Source organism: Cervus canadensis, chromosome 17, assembly GCF_019320065.1.
Source record: "Cervus canadensis isolate Bull #8, Minnesota chromosome 17, ASM1932006v1, whole genome shotgun sequence".
Classification (NCBI taxonomy): Eukaryota; Metazoa; Chordata; class Mammalia; order Artiodactyla; family Cervidae; genus Cervus; species Cervus canadensis.
In genome coordinates this window covers 43,552,259-43,570,235 of record NC_057402.1, presented here as the reverse complement: position 1 = coordinate 43,570,235, position 17,977 = coordinate 43,552,259, and the positions used below count along the sequence as shown (strand labels likewise).

The 17,977-nt window shown below is 42.7% G+C and overlaps 1 protein-coding gene across 6 annotated transcripts in view; it reads right to left on the bottom strand.

The window, feature by feature from the left end:
- SH3GL3 (SH3 domain containing GRB2 like 3, endophilin A3) overlaps positions 1-17,977 on the bottom strand; it is a 103,339-nt gene that overhangs the window by 69,751 nt on the left and 15,611 nt on the right. The window lies entirely within an intron of this gene.

Genomic DNA, 17,977 nt, shown 5'->3' with positions numbered 1-17,977 from the left:
TTGGAGTTCATGCTTAAAGCTATAAGCATAAGTTAACAGTTTCAAGTTCATCCATATTTAAGAACAATATAATAAACTAAATTTAACTCAACACACGGAGTCCCTTATAAAAAGGGGTCCGGTGTTCACACAGATTTGAGAAACCCTGCCTAGGAATTGCCCCCCCCCAACACACACACAATTCTTCCATCTCACTCTCCTGCCTACACCCTACTCCACCTTTACCCCAAGATAAAACCACAACTTGCATTTTACAGCTGGGAACATTTAAGCAAAATGCTTTCCAAACCACCCATGTCATCTCTGTGAAGTATGTCAGGCACTCTGCATGTCAGCTTTGGAATTCATTCCAATTCCATTTGTCATATAGGTGATCAAAGCTGGGGACCAAAATGGAGCACAAGCAAAAAAGGGAAGTGTGAAAACAGTTTATTTGGGCTAGGTGACAAATCTTTGAAATGCTAATAACAAGTACCCATAGCTCATACTTTGGCATTGCAGCTGCTTCCTTATGAACTCAAGAGTAGAAAGCCCTCACCCAGTGCTTTTCTTGCCTACTGCCACTGTAAAAAATTACCAAAACCTTAAGGGTTTAAAACAATACAGATTAAGACTTTCCTGGTGGTCCAGTGGTTAAGACTTTGTGTTCCAAGGTAGGGAGTGAGAGTTCGATCCCTGATCACAGATCTAAGATCCCACAAGTCTCTTGGCCAAAAAAACATAAAACAGAAGCAATATTGTAATAAATTCAATAAAGACTTTAAAAATGGCCCACATCAGGAAAAAAAAAAAATCTTAAAAAAAACACACAGAAGTCTACAATTGGTGTTTCCAGGCTAATATCAAGTTGCCAGCATGACTGGTTTCTTTCAGAGGCTTGGGGGAGAAACCATTTCTTTGCCTCTTTGGGCTTTTAGAGGTTATATTCGCCTGCATCCTTCACCCCGACCCCTTCCTCGCAACCCTGCAATCTTTTACTTCCACCTTCACTTTGCCTTCTCCTCTGTCCTGCCTCTGTCTTATTAAGGACTCTGTGATTACATCAGACCCAACCAGGAAATTCAAGGTAATGCTCCCATCTCAAGATCCTTAACTTAATTGATACCAAGCAGGGCCTGTGGGGCTCCCGGGCAAAAGCCTTTCCGTGTCCCCCATTTCTTTGATTACAGAAAACAACCTTCATTCAGCCTCCATGAGCTTCCATGAATTTCAATGGGGAGATTTGAGTATCTGTTAATTAGGGAAGGGAGGGGATGCGAGACCAGAGAGAAACAAGCAGCCTTGGGGCAAGGTCCTGGTTCCCCATCAAGGGACACAACAGTATCTTTGAGGTATTCTGCAGACACTGAAACCCCTGCAGATGGCAGAAGTTAATGATCAATGATGGTATACTGCCCACAAGCAGGTAGACCCTAGACCAGCTCGACCTGAAGACTGAGGATGCTGACTCCTTCTTACCTCACCATCCACCCATCAGAAGAATGTCCACGAGCTGACGACGTCCTCTTTGAAAAATTACTATAAAACTTCTCACTGTCCTCTCCAAGTGGACACATAGTTTTTCAAAGCAGGATCCTGCTGTGTTCCCATTTGCCTGGCAAAGCAATAAAGATGTCCTTTTTCTGCGTGTCCTAAGCCACTTCAGTCGTGTCCAACTCTGTGACCCTATGAACCATAGTCTGCCAGGCTCCTCTGTCCATGGGATTCTCCAGGCAGGATACTTGAGTGGATTGCCATTTCCTGCTCTAGGGGATCTTCCCCACCAGGGACTGAACTCGCGTCTCTTGCATATATCCTGCATTGGCAGGCAGATTCTTTACCACTGGCACCACCTTTTAATATGTCAGAAGCAGGAAAAATGTTGCCGGTTGCTCCTTTATTGAGTTAATGAGGATTCTCTGAGTGTTCTCTGCAGAATAACACCTTATCGGGAGGGAGCTGATGAGGGGAGAGAAGGAGTGAGGTGACAGCCAGGCCAAGAGGGGGAAACAAAGTGCTGGTCATATTGTGACTCTGTGTACATGTGTGTGTGTGTGTGTGAGAGAGAGAGAGAGAGAGAGAGACGGGGGAATGGACTGATGGAAGGAGGGAGGGAAGGAAGGGGAGGAAGAAAGAGAGGAACAGGGGTAAAGGTCAGGAGATGACGCTGGTGTCTGACTACACTGTTTGGCACCTTTGGTTTCACAGAAAGACAGGAGAGCTTTCTAAGACTTAGCTGGAGGAAAAGTCTTAGGTGAGCATTTTCCACAGAAGCAGGACCAGCTCTTCAGACGCTGGGATAGGCACAGCTCATTCCTCCACACTGTGGCTGCTGCTCAAAAGCAAATTCTCTGGAACAGAAGTACCTCTAGATACTTTGACTCTAGCAGCAGTCTTTTCAAATTTTTAATTGGAGTATACTTGCTTTACAATGTTAAGTTTCCGTTGTACAATGAAGTGAACCAGCCGTAGGGATACATATATCCCCTCTTCCTTGAGCCTCCCTCCACCCCAGCCCCGTCCCACCCCTCTAGATACTCAGAGAGCACCAAGCTAAGCCCCCTGTGCTATACGGCTGCTTCCCACCAGCTCTCTGTTTTATTCCTGGGAGTGTGCATATGTCAGTGCTACTCTCTCAATTTGAGATGAAACTACTGGGCCCTCAGAGAAGCCAAGGATTAGTACTTGGATTAGTACTTATTAATACTAAATAAAGGGAGAGTTTAAGAAGATGAAGATTATTAAACATATTTTAACTGGAGGTGTATTTTTAATCAACTGAACTATGTATCTTTACCTCTTACATTATGTAGCTAGTGTGAATGTATGTGGGTTACAGAAAGGTTACCTCACCCACAGTCCCACCAAGATGCTGGCAATAAGAGCTCCTGAAGAGGTCTTCTCTGAGCCTCATTAAAGGATAGAAGCAAGGATGGGCCAAGTGCCCTGAAGAGACCAGTGACGTTTATTCCTCTTGAGAGGACCCGTCAGAGCCGTCCCACACCTCTCCACGGGACCCAGGTCTTTAGGCCCCTGTACCACGCGCTCCCCCGTGGGGAACCCTCACCACAGCGAGCCTGTCTTACTACACTGTGGGTAAGTACCTCATGCCGAGGGACCAGGCATCCAAGGGCCTGGCTCCCCTAGGTCCAGCACTTTCCCCAGCTCCCCTCTGACTCTAGACCCCTGTGAGCTCGCAGCTGTCCAACACGAGGGCACCATGATAGCCTACTGCCTGTGGGGTGGGGGTGCTAGGAGGAGACCCCAGAAAGGACGGGGAAGGTCAAGTGTGGCTTCTCGGAAGCCAAGGTGAGTTGGGCAGGGGAAGGGCACCCTCTCAGAACACTGGGGGAGCAAACCGGCATGTTTCACTGGGACCCTGGATATTAAGCAGCTGGTGGGGATGCTCACAGGCCAAGAGAAGAGGAGTCTCCGAACTTTGGAATTTTACAGTAGTAAATACCAATAATGGCAGTAGTAGTAATAATAATAATGTAAAATATAATTTTTATCATAAATTAATTGGAAATAGCTACCCACTCCAGTTTTCTTGCCAGGAAAATCCTGTGGGATGGAGGAGCCTGGCTCCTCCAGTCCTTGGGGTTACAAAGAGTCAGACATGACTGAGCACACACACACACTTTTCATTATCCAATCATATTATAAAATATTTTGTATTAAACCAAAACAATAGATATATAATAATAATGATCCCATTATCATTAAATACAATAAATTAGTGTTTGTTATATTAAATATAGTGATATTATTATTATTGTTACCATATAACAAAATGTTTTTAAGTTTTCATTTCATTAGGAAAGTACACTTCTTTTTTATCGCTGTTTCATTTGAATAAGGACCTTTCAATACTAAAATTATACATATATATTTGCATGTCTAAACATTGTTTTAAATTGGGGTAGAGTAGCTTTATAATGCTGTGTCAGTTTCTGATGTACAACGAAGTGAATCAGCTACATCTATGTATATGTCCCCCCCTTCTTGAACCTCCCTCCCCTCACTCCCATCCCACCCCTCCGGGTCATCACAGAGCACTGAGCTGAGCTCCCTAGGAAGAATATAATCTTTGAAATCAGGTAAATATAGATTTGCTAGAAACTCGCTTCGTTCCCTTATTTGTCCTTCTATTTTTCTCACTTTGCTAAGGACCAGTGACCACTTCAAAGGAGGTCAGAAGTTCACATGTGGAGCTGGAGAGTCAGAGGGACTGGACACCAGGCACTTCTGCCAGCCCTGTTTCTCCTTGTCCCAAAGGTGGCTCTGCAGAGCACATGCCTTCTATAAGAGCAAGGCCTAAGGCTCAGACACTGGGATGCCAGGGCCCACAGCATCCCCTCACTCAATCTGCTCTTCTGACTGGCCAATTTTCTTTTGAAAGAAAGTGAACATGGCCCAGTCGTGTCTGATTCTTTGTGACCCCATGGACTGTAGCCCACCAGGCTCCTCGGTCCATGGAATTCTCCAGCAAAAATACTAGACTCAGTAGCCATTCCCATCTCCAAGGGATCATCCCAACCCAGGAATCAAACCTGGGTCTCCCGCACTGCTAGCAGATTCTGTACCATCTGAGTCACCAGGGAAGCACCAGGAGACAGAGGGCAAGCCTCACTCCCATACCCCTGCTTTCTGGTGGACATGTTCTAAGCGACCCTTCCCAGAGCCAGAGAAAGCATTAATTGGCTGCTCCCCTCTTTTCACTTTGGCTGCCAGGAAGCTCAACAACAAATGTGAGGATCAATAATAGCAACTCCATGGACTTTCTCACATGTGTATTTACATGAACATATATTCCCATAGGGGGCTTCCCAGCTGACCCTAGCAGTAAAGAACCTACCTGCCAGAGCAGGAGACATAGGAGACTTGGGTTTGATCCCTGGGTCAGGAAGATCCCCTGGAGGAGGGCATAGCAACCCACCCACTCCAGTATTCTTGCCTGAAGAATCCCCACAGACAGAGGAGCCTGACACACTACAGTTCATAGGGTCACAAATAGTTGGATGACTGAAGCAACTTAGCACACATGCATATTCCCACAGACCTCCACAAGCCTTGACTTTACAACAATGTATTTATATTTTCCCTGGTCACAATTATTCTTTTTTACATTTTACTTCCAAAATTTCTTGTAAACTGTTTCAAACCCTATGTGGTACAAGAGAATATAAATACTATATACCAAGAAAAAAAATGTTTAGGTTAAAATTATAAAAATTTGCAAAAGCAATTCACAGACGACTGAGGCAGACATGATGTCTTTTACATAATAACCAAACTGCAAAAAATCACTTAGGCCACCAGATAAGGCAGATAAGGAATCAGGGCCCAGACTTGTCTAAGCAAAATGATGTTTCTTCCCTGAAAGATATAATATAGTGCGTTATCAGCTTAATTTAAAATGCACACAGCTTCTAAACAATAAGAGGCACTTTTCTTTTCCATGAACAAAGATGCTTTATTCACATGTGAATAAAGCAAAGATTCTTTCTGTTCTATCTACATGAAGCAACTCTGCATTTCTATACAAAATGAGGTATTTTGCACCAGGCAGAGCCGTATTACAGAACCACTGTGCATTCTGGATGAGGTTGTCTGATTGCACATGCATTAAAAACAAAAAGCACTTTGTATTACCAAATAAGAAAAAATAAAAATACTTAAGCCCTCCATGACACTCTCTTCTGTTTCTCCTTCAGCACAAGCGTTGATGAGCAAACCATACATTAATGCATTCATTGCCAACCTAGCACGGGGCGTGCTCCATAAGGGTGGAGAAAGTGTGTGGGCCCAGAGTGAAAGGACCAAATAAAAGAAACATGAACCTCCATACCCACTATTTTTGAACAGCTGTTGGTTAAATTTTTTCCAAGGGTATAATTTTAAATAGGTTTTGTGAGGCTGGGGGTCGGAGGTGGGGCCCAGGGAAGAAATTCCCCCAAAATGATTGCAAACTCGCTGAGACAGAAAAGGCTTGTTGCTGTTCAGTCACTAAGTCGTGTCTGACTCTCTGCGACCCCACAGACTACAGCGCACTGGGCTTTCCTGTCCTTCACTGTCTGAGTTTGTTCAAACTCAGGTCCACTGAGTCAGTGATGCCATCCAACCATCTCATCCTCTGTCGCCCTCTTCTCCTCCTGCCCTTAATCTTTCCCAGCATCAGGGGCTTTTCCAATGACTTGTCTCTTCACATCAGGTGGCCAAAGTATTGGAGTTTCAGCTTCAGCATCAGTCCTTCCAATGAAGGACTGATATTCAGGGTTGATTTCCTTTAGGATTGACTGGTTTGGTCCCCTTGCATTCCAAGGGACTCTCAAGAGTTTTCTCCAGCACCACAGTTTGAAAGCATCAATTCTCAAAAGATAGTTTCTACTTATTCTAGGGTTAAATCCCTGAATTATTCATATTTCAGGATAATTACAGAAGCATTATAAAAACAGCATATTCTTTAACGAACTTTGCTCTTTTGTTTCCAAAAGTTTAAACTGTCTTCTTAAGACTGTAAATATAGGGACTTCCCTGGCAGTCCAGTGATAACATTCCACCTTCCAACACAGGGGTTGGGGTTTCAATCCCTAGCCAGGGAGCTAAGATCCTACATGGCTCACGGCCAAAAGCCAAAACATAAAACAGAAGCAATATTATAACAAATTCAATAAAGACTTTAAAAATGGTCCACATCAAGAAATCCTTTTTTAAAAAAAGAGTATAAGGATAGTTCTTAAGTTAAAGAGGATCCAACACTGACCAACCTATTAACAGGAACCGACACTTATCACAGCAATAAAACTGGATTTGAAATATGCAGTCTTAACTTAAAAACAAAATTCTTCATTACTCCCACATTTGAGCAACAAATTACCAAGAAGTCCTGATCTCCTGGGTGAATAGCTAGTAAGAAACGACACGGCAGAAAATATAAACTAATTTAAAACCAGAATCCAGACTTCCCTGGTGGTACAGTAGATAATAACTCACCTGCCAGTGCAGGGGACATGGGTTGGATACCTGGTCCAGGAAGATCTCATATGCCATGGACCAACTAAGCCCAAGCACCAAAACTACCAAACCCATGCTTTAGAGCCCATGTTCCACAGCAAGAGAAGCCCTGGCTCACAGCAACTAGAGAAAGTCCTCTGGTAGCAATGAAGACACAGTGCAGCCAAAAATAAATAAATATAAAATATAAAAATAAAACTAGAGTCCACAATGATCATTTGGAAGCAAAACATGAAAATCATCATGGTAGTCCTTGCTGTCCCCCAGCCCTCGGCAGTGTGCATGGAGGGACTTTACTCCAATAACAATATCCTTGGGTTCTGATCTTAGTACATGCAGGGCATGCCTCCCCAATCTTCAACTCCAAAGCAGGCCAACCTATGTCATCCTGTATTCTTCACCTAAGACAAGGCTTAAGCAAAATGGCCTGCTCCGTAGACAACTCCAATGCCTCACCTCTATGTCTCATCCTTTTCCAAGAAAAATTTCTTAAATGTGTGGTTCTTTTAAAAAGCATACTCCCCTGCCCTGGAACTCAGACAGGTTCCTGCCCCTGGGCCTTTGCACAGGCTGTCCCCTCTGCCTAGCACACATTTCCAGCAGATATCTGCACAGCCACCTTCCTCACCTGAGTATTTGCTTAAATGTCACCTTCACAATGAGATGTACACTGACCATCCTAATTAAAACTGCAATTTAAAACTGCTCAATGTGTATTTTAAAATATTAATTCCATTAATTCCATAAAATACTAATTCCACGTGTGCATGCTAAGTTGTGTGTGACTCTGCAATCCCAAGGACTGTAGCCCGACACGCTTCTCTATGGAATTGTCCAGGCAAGAACACTGGAGTGGGTTGCCATTTCCTGCTCCAGGGGACCTCCCTGACCCAGGGATTGAACCCACGTCTCCTTCTTGGCAGGCGGATTCTTTACCATCTGAGCCACCTGGGGTACACCCATAAATGCTCACGAAGTGTTTAATTCCCAGTAAGATCTTAGGGGAGGCGACTTTGTGACAGCCTGTCTCCTGTTCCCACCTCTGCCCCTCTTAGGTCTATTCTCAAAGGAACAACCAGAATGATCTTGCCAAAATTTAAGTCCACCTCGACCCCCCAATATTCCAGAACCCTGCAATGGCTTTTCTCTCCACTCAATATAAATGCCAAAGTCTTTGCAGCAAGGCCCCACAGGAACAGTCTCTCATCCTCCTTGACCATCCCTCTCTCCTTTGCTCATTCTGCCCCAGCTACTCTCCTGCCCTGGTACTCAAACAGGCTCCTGCCCCTGGGCCTTTGCACAGGCTGTCCCCTCTGCCAAGCACACATTTCTAGCAGATACCTGCACAGTCACCTTCTTTACCTCCAAGTATTTGCTTAAATGTCACCTTCTCAATGAGATCTACACTAACCATCCTATTTAAAACTGCAACTGCCCCCATGCCTACCTCTATTGCCCCAACCCATCCCCCCTTTAAAAAAAAAAAAGTTATTTATTTATTTATTTAGCCACATTGGGTTTTAGTTTTGATGGCAGGATCTTCACTGGGTCATGCAGGATCTTTGGTTTAGATGCACAGACTCTCCAGTTGGGGCACTTGAGCTCAGTAGGTACTCCCCAGTATATTGGGTCTTAGTTCTCTGAGTAGGGATCAAACCCAGGTCCTCTGCATTGCAAGGCAGATTCTTAACCACTGGACCATCAGGGAAGTCCTAATCCATCTTCCCTTTGTTCTACATTTTCTTTTTCTCCCAAGGCCTCATGACTTTTGAACCTACCATGTAATATACCTATTGGTTTTTTATACAAACACATCCCAAGCACCTAGAAGTGTCTGGCACATAGTATGTACTCAATAAATAAGTTTCAAATGAACAAATGAGTCCTTGCAAAGATCCAAGATGAATCACTGAAAAGAAATTAAAACCAGTGAAAGATATCAGTAAAGGTCATTAGCTAAAAATAAGTACATACAAAAATGAATTTTCAAATCTTGATAATAACCATCTAGGAAAATTACATATTTTTAAGCAGAAGAATTATTTATATAAATAGAACCTAAGACAGTAAACAAGGAAGAACAGAGCTATGATGCTCCCCAGCTTCTCAGCCACTCCTAGAAGCCTTTGATCTCTGAAGGAGAAGGGGTTTGAAAAGTCACACACTAAAAAACACACAGGAGAAAAGAGCCAATTCATGCCAGCAACAAAAAACATTAAATACTTCGAGTACTTAAGAAGAATTTGTTAGACCTATATTGAAATAAAGCCTACAAAATTGTTACTGAGGAACATAAAAGAATTCAAAAGTAAATGGCAAGACATGGTAAATTCATAAGTGGGAGGATTCAAAAATCCCAAACAAGCTGTTTTTCCACAGGTAATTATATAACACACTCCCAACAACTCTTAATGGCAACATTTTGAGAAAACTGATAAATAGATCCTAAAACTCATCTCGAAAATGAAAATGCAAAAAGAAAAAAAAAAACAGAAAGTGCCCAAATCCATAGAAAGAGCAACAATCAGAATAGAAGGTTTAGAAATAGAGCCAATATGTAGGATCTGGTTTGACAATGCAGATGGCATTTTAAGATCAATAGGAAGAGGCCAAATTATTTAGTAAACTCACCAACCACATTATGGATGAGGAAATGGCAACCCACTCCAGTATTCTTGCCTGGGAAATCCCATGGACAGAGGAGTCTGGTAGGCTACAGTCCATGGGGTCACAAAGAGTTGGACACGACTGAGCAACTAAACAGCAACTGTTAACCATATAAATGACACTGAGGGGAAAGCAGTGCTATAACTGTGTGTGGTGCCGTGCTTAATCGCTCAGTTGTGTCCGACTCTTTGAGACCCCATGGACTGTAGTCCGCCAGACTCCTCTCTCCATGGGGAGTCTCCAGGCAAGAATACTGGAGCGCGTTGCCATGCCCTCCTCCATGGGATCTTCCCAAACCAGGGATCGAACCCAGGTCTCCCACATTGCAGGCAGATTCTTTATAGCTTCAAAAAAACTTTTCTGGTGAATTCACAGTTTAAGTATTTTAAAAATGGGGGACTTTCTTCATGGTCCAGTGGCTAAGAATCCATGTTGCCAATTCAGGGGGTCTGGGTTTGATCCCTGGTCAGGGAACTAGATTTGACATGCCACAACTAAGATCTGGCACAGCCAAATAAATAGATAAATATTTTAAAAATGAAACCATATAAATAAAGCCACCATAGGTAGGTGAAAATTGGTGTAATCTCAGATGGAAACCTTCCTAAGTATGACTTCAAAATCAGAAGCTATGATAAAAAAGACTAATAAAAACTCACTATTATAAGTAAATAAATAAATTCTATTACATTAAAACAAACAATTTCGTTCTGTCCAAAGACACCATCCAGTCATTAGAGAGTGAAAAGACAAGCCAGAGAGTAGGAGAATACATGTGCACAACATGTAACAGCAAAGGCCAGTACCCAGAATGTATTTTAAAACCGCCATAAATAAGAAAAAGAAAACTACTTTTCAATGGCCACAGTACCTGAACAGGCACGTCACTAAAAGGGAAATTCAAGTGGCCAATGAATAAATAAAAATGTTCAGTCTCCTGGTGTCCAAGAAAACATAAAGTAAAACACCAATGTGTTATCCGTACATACCAAAGTGTTGGCAACACCAAGTGTTGGTGAGGATGTAAACTGTATGAAGAGGTTCTTAGAAATCAATAAAACACAAACACCACGTAAGACGCTAAGCCCTATTCCTGAGTAGTAATGGGAGACAGGTGTGCTGAGAACTGGGCGCAATACGAAACTGATCCGGAAGTAGCAGCAGTTAGGTGCAGCAGCCTTGCTGTCTTCTACTGGGTGTCTTCTATCTACACTCACGTCCCGCGAAACGTGACAATTGCTGCAGACGTCACTTACAGTGAGTACCAGAACTGCTGGAGCTCTGAGGCAGCCGCAGAAAGGTGCAAAAAGCTTTCTATTGTGATTACCAAACCCTGTAATCTGCACCTTTAATCTGCAAGCCGGCTATTTCCACCACACCTGTGAAGAAAATGCATCCTCCCCAAGAGAAGGTAATTTCTTCAACACTAAGTAGACCCTTAGGGCTTCCCTGGTGGCTTAGCAATAAAGAATCTGTCTGCAAAGCAGGAGACTAGGGTTCGATCCCTGGGTCAGGAAGATCCCCTGTAGGAGGAAATGGCAACCCAACCAGTATTCTTGTCTGGAAATCCCAACGACAGAGGAGCCTGGTGGGCTACAGTCCATGGGGTCACAAAAGTGTCAAACACAACTGAGCGGCTAAACAACAACAACAAAACTAGACCCTCAGGGAGCAGGCTGCAATTTACACACGCAGTTATCACAGTCTAAAACCAAAGCCACATCTCCAGATGCCTTTAAATCATTCTCCAGATCAGAAGTTTGTATTATTCCTGGAGAGAAATCTGATCTCTATATAACTTGTCTGAAAGTGAAACTACTGCAGTTAACATGATTTATAAAGTACCTATTTTTCTAATGAATCATCAAATTTCTTTCCTTTCCTACAAACTGTCTGAAAGGAGGCTGATAAGTCTTAAATGCAAAATAGGTTCTCATATTTAACTAAGATCTTACATCCTAACAAAAAAATAAATCAACCTTTAAATGTCTGTTCTCCTTGTGGTATCAATAACCCCATCTGAATTCCACCTTTTCCTTCCCATTAAACAGGACCATGATAAGCAAAGTGAATTTTTTTTTTAAAATGTGTAAGTCAACAGGAGACAAAAACATTGGAGCAAAAAGTACTTTTATGATGTTCTTTACAAATCTAAAATTGAAATTTCCTTAAGATATAACCTTCATAATTTGGTTTATATCAGCATACCTTGGAGATATTGTGGGTTTGGTTCCAGACCATCACAATAAAGTGATGAACACAATAAAATCACAGAAATTTTTGTTTTCCAGCACATAAAAAAGTTATGTTTAGGCTATACTATAGTCTTCTAAGTATGCAATAACATTATGTCTAAAAAAATAGTTACATAACAATTTTTAAAAAGCTTCTTGATAAAACGTGCTCTACATCATCCAAGCCTTCAGCAAGTCATTATCTTTTTGCTGGTGGAGAGACTCAAACAGAAGCAGCAGGGAGAGAATCTCATGAGATGCTCCAGGTTCGGATTCAGTATAGAACCTTTCAAGAATTAAAGCTCTGTCCAATTGCTTTAAGGTACTCCATGATCACAATCAGCAATGTCTGCCCCGTTCATTCATTCATATGTATGTAATGAGCGACCACCAGGATCCTGTTCCCGCTCTGTGCTAAGTCCCAACAAAACAGTAAGACAATTCCAGTCCTCAAGGAGATCCAAATCTACCCAAGGAAACGTGTGTCATTCACTAAACAAATATTTACTGAGTGCCTAGCTGGAGTCTCCTCTTGGCCTGGAGACTCCATGACTAATAGTCAATAAAATGACCACAGAATGGTAAACAATGAGAACTGTACTGATTATAACCCCGAGTAAATGACTGCATGCAAGTTCAGTCATGTCTGACTCTTTGTGTGACCCCATGGACTGACCCCCAGCCTCCTCTGTTCATGGGATTCTCCAGGCAAGAATACTGGAGTGGGTTGCCATTTCCTTCTCCAGGGTATCTTCCCAACCCAGGGATTGAACCCCGTGTCTCCTGCATTGGCTGGTGAGTTCTTTACCAATGAGCCACCAGGGAAGCTTGAGTAAATGATTACTAGTGTTTTAACGAGTTGTACTGGGACCTGAGTCAGGTATACGAAATCCCGTCACTATATAGGGTTTTTTTGTTTTTTTTTAATAGGGTTTTAAGAAGCAAACAAATAAAAAACAATTATGAAGCTCCAATACTTTGGCCACCTGATGCGAAGAACCAACTCACTGGAAAAGACCCTGATGCTGGGAAAGATTGAAAGCAGGAGGACAAGGGGACAACAGAGGATGAAATGGTTGGATGGCATCATCGACTCAAAGGACATGAGTTTGAGAAAACCTGGGAGATCGTGAAGGCAGGGAAGCCTGGCATGCTGCAGTCCATGGGGTCGCAAAGAGTCGGACATGGCTGAGGGACTGAAAAAACAAATACAAAACAACAGGGCCTGGGTTCCAAATGGGGAGATCTGGATAAAGTCCTGGAAAATGGAACCAGAATCCAGGAGCCTAGCAAGTCCTTGATATTTTGCAGGATGTGTTCTTTCAGGAAAAGGTGCCAGTCTGCTGAAAAACTGACCTATGAAATTGGACAGGATCCCACTGAAAGGAATGGAGTAGGGAAGTCCTGTTGACCACTTGATACCAGCGAGGGGGCCTCAGAACAGATGCCAGCTCACATTGCATGATTCTGAAGGAAGGACCCACATTCTGAGTCAAGGTCCCAAACTCTAACCAGTTCCATGGAGCTTGACAACATTTTGGTTACCAATGTTTTGCAGGGGACTACAGATGGCCACAGTCCCTTATTTGGGGTATGGGATAAAGAAATAAGCCCCTGTATTGAATATAATGACTGTAATAAGGTATAACGACAGTAGTAACTTTGCGGGCATTTCTATATACATATACTTCATCTACTTTTTAAGCCTTATGAGAATCATACATATTGAACCTGTAACTATAAAGTATTTAAGAGAAATTGACAGAATGTATAAATGGTATTGTTTGTGGGATTTCATTGGTTAAATTTATAAAACTATTCAAAGAGCAAGTGAAATGAGTGCTTTTTATTTTCAACACCAGTATTACTAGATTTACAAATGAATCTACAAGATTTCACCTATGGGTGATGTCATGCATGTGTGCTCAGTCATGCATGCTAAATCTTATCCAACTCTTTGTGAACCCATGGGCTGTAGCCTGCCAGGCTCCTCTGTCTATGGGATTTCCCAGGCAAGAATACTGGAGTAAGTTGCCACTGCCTCCTCCAAGGGATCTTCCCAACCCAGGGATCAAGCCAGCGTCTATTCATTGGCAGGCAGATTTTTACCACTGAGCCGCCTGGGAAGCCCTGTGGGTGATGCCATGACCTTCCAATGCATCACATCAGGAAGTAAGGGCCTCTAATAACAGAAATTTGTCTAGCTTTAAACCAACTTTTCTCCTCTTTCATTGTTTGGCTAATATTCCTTAATTCAACATATTTCCAAGCAGGCTAACTTCTTCCAAACGCTATGGAAGCTCAGCAAATATAAACTAGACAAGCCAAGCTCTGTGTCATCCAAAGGTCTTGCTCAAAATTTTCAAGCAGGGTTTGCTTGTGACTCAGAATATACACACTAAAATGTCATTTAGTCTCCCACTCTTCAGAGCACATTTCAAATACCAACCTCCTTTTGAAACCAACTTCCATACCACAACAGTGCACGCACCACATGGATCTCTCTGAATCTGAATTCACTTACACTTTAAGCTTCAACACGTTCCAAAGCAAAGAGATGTTCAGATCTTGTAAATCTTACCCACACCACTTCACAAAAGTCTGCCCTATTGCAAGAATGCATGTTCAAGAAAGAGGTTAAGACTCTTGAAGAAATGCTAAAATTAAATCCAGAGAAGGTTCTAGCCCAAAGAAATGCTTCACACAATACTGACAAGTTGAAAATCTTCAGCCATTGATGTTTGGTAAAGAACCTCACTGCTGTTTAATTATCCAAGGTCATTTCCACTTGCCTCCATCAAACTTTCTCCAAATCAGAGCCCTTGTTGTCAGTTCACTCAATAAAAAAACATATGACCTGACTCTGTGAGCTCAGGAAGGGCACCAAGCTTCCTGGAAAGGACTTCTCTTTCTCTCCCCTGTGATGCCAATTCTTTCGACGTCATCCCAGATTCACAATGTTCCAGCCAGTGTATCTTCTTACAAAGGTATCAGAGACGAGGATCCATTTTTATTCAAAATACCCTGACACCAAATGTGTGGGTTTTTCTTTCCACCCAACAACCAATTCCCTAATTCTCCAATACCAACTGAGTGTCTTACAATTGAGTTCTGACACTGGCTACCTAAAGCTGGCATCAGACTCCACAGGTTTCAAGGCTCCATCCCATAAGACTGCCCAGACTTCAGATACCAGGCACAAGTATGGAGTCTCCAGGTTACCCACACTTCTGTCTGACTTGGCTATTGGGGACTGAAAAAATATTCACAACCTAAGAGTGAAGAGTTATGTTTTATTCAGTGGGAATTTTTAGGACTTAAGCCTGGGAGGCAGCATCTCAAGTAAGCCTAAGAGGACTGCTCCAAGGAGGGGAGGGGGAAGAGTCAGATTAAACAAAAGTTTTGCAACAAAGAGCAGGTAGTCAGAACACCAAAAGATTGTGCTTAACTGAGTCCAATTCTTTGTGACACCATGGACTGTAGCCTGCCACACTCCTCTGTCCATGGGATTTCCCAGAGAAGAATACTGGAATGAGTTATCATTTCCTTCTCCAGGAGATCTTCCAGACCCAGGGATCAAACTCACGTCTCCTGTGTCGGCAGGGAAATTCTTTACGCCTGTGCCACCTGGGAAGCCCCTACTGACAACGGGTACAAACTATCCAATAGGCTTAATTCCCCTTCTTGATTTCACCTGGAAAGGACACATTGGTTCAGCTTCTTCATTTTCCATAAAAGTAGAGGCCCAGAAGGGTTAAGTGATTCTCCCAAGATCACAAAGCAGAGGCAGATTGAAATCTAAAACTGCTGTGCCCCAGGGTTACAGGACCATTCAATATGAAAGGATGCTTGTGTTTCTAGTTAAATAGGAAGAAAGATACTGTTTGCAAACACAGCAAGTTGCCGAGGCTGTCAGCTACTACTGGGGACTAGGGAGAGGTTCAACCCCAACACAAGAAGCAAGAAATACCCTGGAAAAGCAAACCGGATGAAAGAGGAGAAAAGGATGGAAAAATGGAGGTAACAGTAGTTAACCCTGTGTGCATGCATGCTCAGACATGTCCGACTGTTTGTGACCCCATGGACTGTAGCCTGCTAGGCTCCTCCGTCCATGGAATTCTCCAGGCAAGAATATTGGAGTGGATAGCCATTCCCTTCTCCAGGGGATCTTTCTGACCCAGGGATCGAACCTGGGTCTCCTGCACTGCAGGCAGATTCTTTACCTTCTGAGACACCAGGGGAACCTTCACCCAAGGCTCTGCCCCTTCCTTAACCTGCAAATTGTCCTGGGTCTTGCCTTCTCAGAGAGACATGACCTCACCCCAATAGCTTTCGGTTAAATGGCTTGGCCCTCCCTCTCTGTTCCTCCTATGGACCCATGCATTCTCCCCTGCCTCACACCCACCTTTCTCACTGCCCCAAATACCCTCAAGAGACCTCAGTGAGCAAACCAATAGCCTTATCAAAGAAAGAACATGTCATGCTGTCCATAGAGCTTTTTGTCCTTGGAGAAGTAAATTAAATAAGTCCAATAATATTTGTTCTTTAACAGTCTATGCCAGTCTTCTGATATCACAGTCCTTATTTTGATGACAAGCTTCCAAGAATTTTTCAATTACGGCAATTTCAGCTGATTTCCATTCCCAAAGAACCTCCACCTAAATCTACCAAGGAGAATAGATACACCATATTTCTTTAAAATATGCGTGTCTGGCAACTCAAAAGGGTACCATCTGGTTCGCATAATTTCTGCATGAAATTATGCAGTTTCTGAAAAGCCTATACAACTTATATGAGCCACTCCTGCTGCAACAGAAGCCAAAACATTCCATGGCTATTGTACAAATCGACTCAGGTTAACTGAGGCTGAAACTGGCCATGGTCCTTATAATGATCAACACCCTGAGAACGCAGCTCACCAATTAAAATATACATATTTAATCAATGTCATACTAGAGAGGAAAGATAAACATGGAAATGACATCATCCTCAAGAATCATTTTTGAGCCCTGGGAATAGTAAGTAGAGAACTGGCAAGAAAAGCAATTGGGACTCTTTCAAAATGAAGCAAAGGAGAAGGCAAAATGAAGTCGGAATAATTAAAACAAGAAGGGAGCAATCATGGAGAGGAGGGAACCCAGTGAGGGGAATCAGTACGGTTTCCCTGGTGAGGAATCACAGTGAGACGCAAAACACCTAACAACCTGTACCCCATCCTAGTAAAAACATCTAGGTCATTCCTTGTAAGCAGTGTAAACTCTGGATAGAGGAGTCCATAGGTGTGTGACAGCCAGTGACCTTGGGGTACTCAAGTCTCCTGAATTACAAAGTAAGAATGTATTCCAGCGCAGGACTCTACCCAGGTCACCAGGATGAACCAGACTTGTTAAGTGACTGGAGAACCTCCAAAAACACACAAGCCAATTGCAGATGCAGACAAAACGTTTTCAGCTTTCCATCCAGGGCTTCAGGAATGCTCACACCAGCATATGCAAATTCCCTAGACGTAGAGCTCAGAACAGAGGTTGGCAAACATTTTCTGTGAAGGACCAGAGAGTATATCTCAGGCTTTGCGCTCTATGTTGTCCCGTCACTACTATTTGATTCTGCATTGTGCCATAGACATATGAGCATGGAAATGAGCTGGGGTGTGTATGCCAATAAAACTTTATTTACAGACTGAAATTTTAATCATATGTCATTATCATGTGTCATTAAAAATGTAAAAATCATTCTCAGCTCACAGGTTATACAAAAAAATAGATGATGGGCTGTCTTGGACCCATGGGCCAATTTACCAACTTCTGACTGAGAACTGCTATTCAATAGAGGCTAAACAAGTGACACATGGTTCAAATGAAAGATAAAGACACCCTGAATTTATGCAAAGATTGAAAATCATGAGAAAGAGAGGCTATCAAGGAGATGAAATGAGATGCTGCCTCTAAAAATCCTTTGCACAGTACTCAGCACCTCTACAAAAAAAAAGCTAATTAGCATCATTATTATACTCATGGAATGATGCGTTGATTGACTGCAAAACATTCTTCCTGGATATGAAGACAACATTTCCTGGATGA